Source organism: Gasterosteus aculeatus, chromosome Y (genome assembly GCF_964276395.1).
Source record: "Gasterosteus aculeatus chromosome Y, fGasAcu3.hap1.1, whole genome shotgun sequence".
NCBI classification, from domain to species: domain Eukaryota; kingdom Metazoa; phylum Chordata; class Actinopteri; order Perciformes; family Gasterosteidae; genus Gasterosteus; species Gasterosteus aculeatus.
Genome location: NC_135709.1, coordinates 16,486,086 through 16,496,225, shown reverse-complemented (window position 1 = coordinate 16,496,225; position 10,140 = coordinate 16,486,086). Strand labels below are relative to the sequence as shown.

At 44.1% G+C, this 10,140-nt stretch overlaps 1 long non-coding RNA gene across 1 annotated transcript; it reads right to left on the bottom strand.

The window, feature by feature from the left end:
• Nucleotides 1–8,066: 8,066 nt before the first annotated feature.
• LOC144390741 (uncharacterized) lies at nucleotides 8,067–9,925 on the bottom strand. The gene is made up of 2 exons (XR_013454586.1): nucleotides 9,040–9,925; nucleotides 8,067–8,890 (listed from the first exon to the last, which is right to left on the bottom strand). It is a non-coding gene; the product is annotated as an uncharacterized LOC144390741 (long non-coding RNA).
• Between the last annotated feature and the right edge of the window lie 215 nt (nucleotides 9,926–10,140).

Genomic DNA, 10,140 nt, shown 5'->3' with positions numbered 1-10,140 from the left:
TTAACTGTCATGGAAGGGACTCTACAGAAGATTTATCTAGACCCAGCCCATCCGGGAGGGTTAGGCAGTGTGTCTAAACTTCGCAATGCGGTTGGAGAATGTACCGGGGTGACGCCGTCACTATCTAGTGTTAACGAATACCTACTGGCGCAAGACGTGTACACATTACACGCCAAGGCAGTCGTACATTTCCCGAGGAATAGGGTTTTGGTCAGCGGCATTGACAAACAGTTTCAGGCTGATCTAGTTGATATGGGTGAATATGCTGAGGAAAATGAGACTGTGCGGTATTTACTGACGTGTATCGATGTATTTTCCAAATATGCGTGGGTTAGATGTCTTTCTAACAAATCGGGCCTCACAGTCACAAAAGCCTTTAAAGACATTCTGAGTGACGGACGCATCCCTGTGAAACTTCAAACAGATGAAGGTACAGAGTTTTATAACAAACACTTTCAGCGGTTAATGTCACAGTATAAAATTACGCATTTTTCAACATCGAATGAGACCAAGGCCAGCGTGGTGGAGCGCTTTAACAGGACGTTTAAAACCCGCATGTGGAGATATTTAACATCCGTTAATTCACGAAGATATGTGGATGTAGTACAGGAGCTTGTCGAGGCCTATAATAACTCACAGCATAGGTCCATAAAGATGCAGCCATCAGCAGTCAATAAAGACAATGAGAAGACGGTCTTCATCCAACTGTACAAGTTGTACCCTCAGAAGCCAGTATGCTTTAAATTTAACAAGGGCGACACCGTGAGAATATCAAAACTCCGCGGGGGATTTAGGAAGGGTTATAAACAAACATTCACCGATGAGCATTTTACAATATCAAGGTGTATAGCCAGAGATCCTCCGGTTTATAAACTAACTGATGCAGGGGAATTGTTGAAAGGGACGTTTTACGAACCGGAGTTACAAAAAGTAATTATAGGTAAAAACAAGGTGTTTAAAATAGAAAAAATTATGGATAGAAAAATCTCCAGAGGCAAGAAGCAGGTCTTGAAATGGTTGGGATGGCCCGAGAAGTTTAACTCCTGGGTCTCAGAAAAAGACATAACGGATGCTTGATAAAAGACACATGCATGCATCTTGAGAGTTCACTCTTAAACCGGCCACCATAGGACACGGCACGATGACCCAGAATGGTTTTTATGTTACACTACCTAGTAACGCGTCTGCTCAGGTTTATCCTAAAAATCAGATATGGAACTACAGGACAAAATTAGCCAAGGCCATTGTTCTGAGCGAACCACATGAGGTGGGGTTGGTAGAATTCCAGTATCCGAGAGTGTGGTACAGTTTTCCGAAAACAGATGCGGTTGTAAAAGTGTACAATGGTAAAAATAGGGTTAAATCGGCCTTTACTATGGACATTGGGGTTTATGAGTCTATACAGGCTATTGTTAAAGCGTTTAATGCTCGAATCAGCACTAACACGCAGCTGGAGGGGGTATCTATGCATTATAGTAGTGTTAAAAACCGCGTATACTTTCTGGGGTCAACAGAGGATTCAACTATAACCTTTGTAGGACGGCTCGCGACAATATTGGGGTTTAAAGATGGGGAGGCTTTTCCCCTACCGACTACTGACAGATCCCACATCACCCGTGGGTCGAACAACGGCGCATACCCACTCTGACTTACGACAGGCCGCAATACACATCTCTCTCCAAAAACGTTATTGATGATATTGAGATATCCATAAAAAACGATCAGAACGGATACATACCCTTTTTATACGGAAAGGTCATAGCGAAGCTACATTTCAGACCTATAAAACAGCGTTTCTAAAAAGAAGAATACAAGTGGAAGATGAGGAATAGCCACTACACACACGATGACGGCCGATATATGGCATATTATATGAACCAAGCCGGCGGAGAACTACCGGGATTTATAGGATCTCAGACACAATATGGCAATGGTTTGGGGGGTATATTTCGGGGGCTGCTCAGGATGGCCCTTCCTCTTTTAAAACGGGGGTTCAGCCTGGCTAAACCACATTTGAAAACAGCCGCTACTAACATCATCGGAGACGTTGTATCAAATATAGCCAAAGGACCGTTCTCTGGGGCTCAACAACAACCAGAGCAGCAGCAGGGTCACGGCATGCTAATACACACCCGCAGGGCTTTGAAAAGACCCCCCACAGGCAGGGGCGGTGCGGGGCCAGGGACCAAAAAATGTAAAAGGGATGGTAGGAACAAGGCGGGAGTCAAAAAGAAATCTGGCACAGCCCGAAGAGGTTCTCAGATAAAACGCGCCCGGATTTTGGCTAAAGACATATTTTAGAGGTAGAAACTATGGCGCTCATCCATAATCAGTCGGCGGAGTGTGTCAAGTCTGAACTGGATCTCTTTACTGTTCCTTATACACAAACGTCCATAGAGAAATATTCCTTCATCGAGATCCCGCCAGTCTCATCCATTACAGACAGAGGCCCTTTGGAGTTTCATATTTCGGCCAGCGGGGAAGATTACCTGGATCTGAACGATACCTTTTTGTATATGCGTGTAAAGATAACTAATGCGGATGGGTCCAATCTAGCAGCCGATGCTGATGTCGGCTTCATAAATTACCCTGGATGTACCTTATTCTCCCAGGTTGATATCATGCTAGGGGACAGGCTCATTTCACAATCTTCAAACACCTACCCATACCGAGGCATAATCGAATGTTTGCTTAATTACGGGAAAGACACCCTGGAGACGCAGTTTAGTAAAGACACCGCGCAGCATATGGACGAGACGTCTATTAAAGGGGACAACGAGGGGCTGGCCGCGCGAGGAGGACACACCGTTGAAAGCCGTATAGTGGAGTTAATTGTACCAATACATGCCGATTTGTTTTTTCAAGAGAAGCTGTTGCTTAACGGCGTTGATATTTCCTTGAAATTTATACGGTCAAAAGACGAATTCTCTCTGATGACGGCTGCAGCGGCTCAATACAAGGTCAAGATAGTCGCCGCTAGTGTATTTGTAAAAAAGGTCTCCGTAGCTCCGACGGTCCGACTGGCGCACAGCAGGGCTCTTCAACACACAAACGCCAAGTACGCCATCGACAGAGTAGCGCTGAAAACATTCTCCATTCCGGCGGGGACCCGAGTCTGCAACCAGGAGAATCTATTCATGGGACAGATCCCTAAGTTTATTGTTTTAGGGTTTGTTGACAACGAAGGATACACGGGTAGTTATACACGGAATCCCTTTAATTTCCAACACTATGACACCGAGTTTTTAAGCATTTACGCTGATGGCCACGCATATCCAGCGAGACCGCTACAGCCACTCTTCCAGAGCGGCCAGTACGTGAGAGAATATTACCACCTGATTCAAACAACAGGTCGACATTTAAAAGACAGATCGCTGGCTGTAACACGGAGTGACTTTGGTCACGGTTACTCGCTGTTCTGTTTTAATCTGGAGCCTGACGACGGGCAGTCGGGGAACGTGTCACTAATCAAGACAGGGGAATGTGCGCCTGGAGGTCCGCTTCAGAACAGCCCTTCCTCGTACCATAAATATCATATGTTATTCTGTTTTTGACTCCGTTATCGAGATATCAAACCAACGACAAGTCTTGGTGGATAACTTTTAAACACCATGAACACCATAGAGTTGACGAGTATTGTTCGAAAACGGGTTGTTAGGGGGGTCGATTTTATGGGCGTGTTAGCGTGTGACCAGCTGCCTATGAAGGCTTTGCGCAAGTATCCGGTGATGACTATTGTAAATACGCACCCGTCGGGATGCATATTATTTTTATTTTATTTTGTATTATTATTATTTTGTTTTTTAACTTTACACAAGTGTTTGTAATGCTTTTGTATTATCTGTTAGTCTGTTCTTTGTGGATGGAAAATAAAATTGGTGTTCACTGCTGAAAGTTGTCTTTATATATTTTATTCATAAAACGTCACAGGATAGTTTATCATTAGATCACACATTGTACACACGTAAAAGCATCCTCACAACACCCTGAGGGTTGGATTTTGTTAACAAAACGACAGACCATCGCATCATTATTGACTAGATTAGGTCCGTACAAAGTTAAAACTCGTGAATAAGACCAGCCTTTTTGTATATAACATAGAAAAAACACACAATGTTGGCCACAGGTTGTAGTAAAATTATTTTGAACCTGTTTCCTAGAATAAGACATAGTCGTACAGTTATAATTGAGAAAATTAACTATTTCTTTTGGAAACTGTTCATAATCAGGAGGGTTTCCAAAACTGTCAAAGAAAAAGCCATGCTTGTATTTTGTGATATAAATCGCCAACCAATGCTCTCCGGGGCTGCTGGACGGGTGCGTATTTACAATAGTCATCACCGGATACTTGCGCAAAGCCTTCATAGGCAGCTGGTCACACGCTAACACGCCCATAAAATCGACCCCCCTAACAACCCGTTTTCGAACAATACTCGTCAACTCTATGGTGTTCATGGTGTTTAAAAGTTATCCACCAAGACTTGTCGTTGGTTTGATATCTCGATAACGGAGTCAAAAACAGAATAACATATGATATTTATGGTACGAGGAAGGGCTGTTCTGAAGCGGACCTCCAGGCGCACATTCCCCTGTCTTGATTAGTGACACGTTCCCCGACTGCCCGTCGTCAGGCTCCAGATTAAAACAGAACAGCGAGTAACCGTGACCAAAGTCACTCCGTGTTACAGCCAGCGATCTGTCTTTTAAATGTCGACCTGTTGTTTGAATCAGGTGGTAATATTCTCTCACGTACTGGCCGCTCTGGAAGAGTGGCTGTAGCGGTCTCGCTGGATATGCGTGGCCATCAGCGTAAATGCTTAAAAACTCGGTGTCATAGTGTTGGAAATTAAAGGGATTCCGTGTATAACTACCCGTGTATCCTTCGTTGTCAACAAACCCTAAAACAATAAACTTAGGGATCTGTCCCATGAATAGATTCTCCTGGTTGCAGACTCGGGTCCCCGCCGGAATGGAGAATGTTTTCAGCGCTACTCTGTCGATGGCGTACTTGGCGTTTGTGTGTTGAAGAGCCCTGCTGTGCGCCAGTCGGACCGTCGGAGCTACGGAGACCTTTTTTACAAATACACTAGCGGCGACTATCTTGACCTTGTATTGAGCCGCTGCAGCCGTCATCAGAGAGAATTCGTCTTTTGACCGTATAAATTTCAAGGAAATATCAACGCCGTTAAGCAACAGCTTCTCTTGAAAAAACAAATCGGCATGTATTGGTACAATTAACTCCACTATACGGCTTTCAACGGTGTGTCCTCCTCGCGCGGCCAGCCCCTCGTTGTCCCCTTTAATAGACGTCTCGTCCATATGCTGCGCGGTGTCTTTACTAAACTGCGTCTCCAGGGTGTCTTTCCCGTAATTAAGCAAACATTCGATTATGCCTCGGTATGGGTAGGTGTTTGAAGATTGTGAAATGAGCCTGTCCCCTAGCATGATATCAACCTGGGAGAATAAGGTACATCCAGGGTAATTTATGAAGCCGACATCAGCATCGGCTGCTAGATTGGACCCATCCGCATTAGTTATCTTTACACGCATATACAAAAAGGTATCGTTCAGATCCAGGTAATCTTCCCCGCTGGCCGAAATATGAAACTCCAAAGGGCCTCTGTCTGTAATGGATGAGACTGGCGGGATCTCGATGAAGGAATATTTCTCTATGGACGTTTGTGTATAAGGAACAGTAAAGAGATCCAGTTCAGACTTGACACACTCCGCCGACTGATTATGGATGAGCGCCATAGTTTCTACCTCTAAAATATGTCTTTAGCCAAAATCCGGGCGCGTTTTATCTGAGAACCTCTTCGGGCTGTGCCAGATTTCTTTTTGACTCCCGCCTTGTTCCTACCATCCCTTTTACATTTTTTGGTCCCTGGCCCCGCACCGCCCCTGCCTGTGGGGGGTCTTTTCAAAGCCCTGCGGGTGTGTATTAGCATGCCGTGACCCTGCTGCTGCTCTGGTTGTTGTTGAGCCCCAGAGAACGGTCCTTTGGCTATATTTGATACAACGTCTCCGATGATGTTAGTAGCGGCTGTTTTCAAATGTGGTTTAGCCAGGCTGAACCCCCGTTTTAAAAGAGGAAGGGCCATCCTGAGCAGCCCCCGAAATATACCCCCCAAACCATTGCCATATTGTGTCTGAGATCCTATAAATCCCGGTAGTTCTCCGCCGGCTTGGTTCATATAATATGCCATATATCGGCCGTCATCGTGTGTGTAGTGGCTATTCCTCATCTTCCACTTGTATTCTTCTTTTTAGAAACGCTGTTTTATAGGTCTGAAATGTAGCTTCGCTATGACCTTTCCGTATAAAAAGGGTATGTATCCGTTCTGATCGTTTTTTATGGATATCTCAATATCATCAATAACGTTTTTGGAGAGAGATGTGTATTGCGGCCTGTCGTAAGTCAGAGTGGGTATGCGCCGTTGTTCGACCCACGGGTGATGTGGGATCTGTCAGTAGTCGGTAGGGGAAAAGCCTCCCCATCTTTAAACCCCAATATTGTCGCGAGCCGTCCTACAAAGGTTATAGTTGAATCCTCTGTTGACCCCAGAAAGTATACGCGGTTTTTAACACTACTATAATGCATAGATACCCCCTCCAGCTGCGTGTTAGTGCTGATTCGAGCATTAAACGCTTTAACAATAGCCTGTATAGACTCATAAACCCCAATGTCCATAGTAAAGGCCGATTTAACCCTATTTTTACCATTGTACACTTTTACAACCGCATCTGTTTTCGGAAAACTGTACCACACTCTCGGATACTGGAATTCTACCAACCCCACCTCATGTGGTTCGCTCAGAACAATGGCCTTGGCTAATTTTGTCCTGTAGTTCCATATCTGATTTTTAGGATAAACCTGAGCAGACGCGTTACTAGGTAGTGTAACATAAAAACCATTCTGGGTCATCGTGCCGTGTCCTATGGTGGCCGGTTTAAGAGTGAACTCTCAAGATGCATGCATGTGTCTTTTATCAAGCATCCGTTATGTCTTTTTCTGAGACCCAGGAGTTAAACTTCTCGGGCCATCCCAACCATTTCAAGACCTGCTTCTTGCCTCTGGAGATTTTTCTATCCATAATTTTTTCTATTTTAAACACCTTGTTTTTACCTATAATTACTTTTTGTAACTCCGGTTCGTAAAACGTCCCTTTCAACAATTCCCCTGCATCAGTTAGTTTATAAACCGGAGGATCTCTGGCTATACACCTTGATATTGTAAAATGCTCATCGGTGAATGTTTGTTTATAACCCTTCCTAAATCCCCCGCGGAGTTTTGATATTCTCACGGTGTCGCCCTTGTTAAATTTAAAGCATACTGGCTTCTGAGGGTACAACTTGTACAGTTGGATGAAGACCGTCTTCTCATTGTCTTTATTGACTGCTGATGGCTGCATCTTTATGGACCTATGCTGTGAGTTATTATAGGCCTCGACAAGCTCCTGTACTACATCCACATATCTTCGTGAATTAACGGATGTTAAATATCTCCACATGCGGGTTTTAAACGTCCTGTTAAAGCGCTCCACCACGCTGGCCTTGGTCTCATTCGATGTTGAAAAATGCGTAATTTTATACTGTGACATTAACCGCTGAAAGTGTTTGTTATAAAACTCTGTACCTTCATCTGTTTGAAGTTTCACAGGGATGCGTCCGTCACTCAGAATGTCTTTAAAGGCTTTTGTGACTGTGAGGCCCGATTTGTTAGAAAGACATCTAACCCACGCATATTTGGAAAATACATCGATACACGTCAGTAAATACCGCACAGTCTCATTTTCCTCAGCATATTCACCCATATCAACTAGATCAGCCTGAAACTGTTTGTCAATGCCGCTGACCAAAACCCTATTCCTCGGGAAATGTACGACTGCCTTGGCGTGTAATGTGTACACGTCTTGCGCCAGTAGGTATTCGTTAACACTAGATAGTGACGGCGTCACCCCGGTACATTCTCCAACCGCATTGCGAAGTTTAGACACACTGCCTAACCCTCCCGGATGGGCTGGGTCTAGATAAATCTTCTGTAGAGTCCCTTCCATGACAGTTAATTCGTTACAACATATTTTATTTCTCTTGTACAACATGTGACAAGCAGATTGATAGTATAGTAGTATTTCGCCCCACTGCAAAAGCAAAAATACATTTTCAGTTATAAAAACACTCAAGAACTTCATTCATTTTCGATTTCATTTTGTTTTTGTTTTTAGCATGTTAGATTGTTTTTACGCATCAATGTCTGTCGCATCATCATCATCATCATCATCGGGTACCTCCCATGCTTCATACGGGTTTGATACTTCTCCCCACAACATGCCAAGCTTTTTCAGTTGGTTCATTTTGAGTTCATCTTCCCCGATCAGTGTATCATACATTTTCTGGATACTTTCAGCCGCCTTGCCTCCAGATTTCAGCTCGTCAAGAAGTACTTCCGCACCCCCCTGGATGCGGTCTGCATCGACCTGAAGGTCATTCATATCCATAAACAGGAGGATGGCGGATATGAAGTTGTCATTCCAGAGCCTTTTCATCAGCGGATCAAAGTGTAGTTCGTAGAACCAGTCACATGGATATAAACACGGATGGTTTTTCTGACTGGGATTATTTGTTTGACAGCCGTAGCAGATCTCTATATTATATTTAACCCAGACCTTGTTCAACAGATGTAGCACCCCGATTCTAAGGTATTCTAGGAACCGTGCAGTATCCTTAAACACCTCGTGAGGTTCACAGAGCTTCTTTTCTTCTTCTTCTTTTTCTTGTGTGGCCGTCGGTCCGGGAGGCGGAGTCTGAGGTGGGGTGTGAACCATCAGAGCTGGAGGTGAAGGAGAAGTGGGCGGGGTCCATCCCCCCTGGGTCCCTGAGATTTCAGAGACTAAACAAAAATGTTTTTTTTTTATGATTCTGCATGAATTAACATCAGTGACAGAAATTATATATATATATATATATATATATATATATATATATATATATATATATATATATATATATATATATACACACAACATTAGCATAACCCACCTGTCATTCTTTTAGATGATTGAGGGGTGAATTATTTTCGGTCTACACATGGTAGTAGATATACCAGGTTGCACACCGCTCGGTGTATTGTCGTAAACAAGACGTTTTCTAACAGCCCCGTAAGCCTTACTGACGCTGTCTCTCTGGATAGATTTGTCAATCTGACTAAACACTTTTTGCAGAGCGGGCCAGTCACACCACTGAACAAAGAACACGAGGGGGAACCATATATTAAACTCTTCAATGGTAAGAGGGTACGGATGCTCTCTCCATCCTCGGCGGCCTCTTTGAGCTACCACATACTCTCTGTCTTCACAAACGTTTAAAAAAATGAAATCGTCAGGGCGTCTGTTGTACCGATCTGCCATGAGATGGTGTATTTTAGGCCCTGTTGTACTATACCACTGAACAGAGTATAGAGATTCTAGAAAACCTGATTGTTCAAGATCTATGCAGACAATTGATCGAAACTGCTGCCAATCTTTTACAGACATACACCCATGTCGACCCCCCACAGCAGCCTCATCATCAACTGTTTCACCAACACCCCCTCCTAGCTTGTCTTGGGCCTTGATTCTAGAAATCATAGTGACCGTGCCATCATAGTATTTAACATTATACACGTACCCATAAACACCCTCCAGCTCTAGCTCTACAGCCGGCTCTCTAGAAAGACATCCCTCACGCTTTTTCCGGCTCTGGGAAGCATCTACATCTGTATAGCATGGGCTATTTTCTGTAGACATACCTATGTCAGTCTCTGCGGCCTGCTCCATGCAATATGCAGCCTGCATTTTGCAAAGAATCCGTGTGCACAGCAATAGTAGCGGAACCAGCAACAGCAGCAACAGCAGCAGCAACAGCGGATGAGGCCAAAATGAGTGCGTTGGTGGTGGAGGTATATAACACATCTATATATATATGATGAAACCCCTCCTACAGTCCCGTGTTTCCGGTCAAAACTAACGCCCATCGCATAAAACACCCACTGATATGGCAAATTTCCAATCAAAACCAAGCACATCATCGTCAAAAATGGTTTACGTATCCATTCGTAAAATGACGCATTTCCGGGGCATGACTTCAAAATGGCGGCGGTCA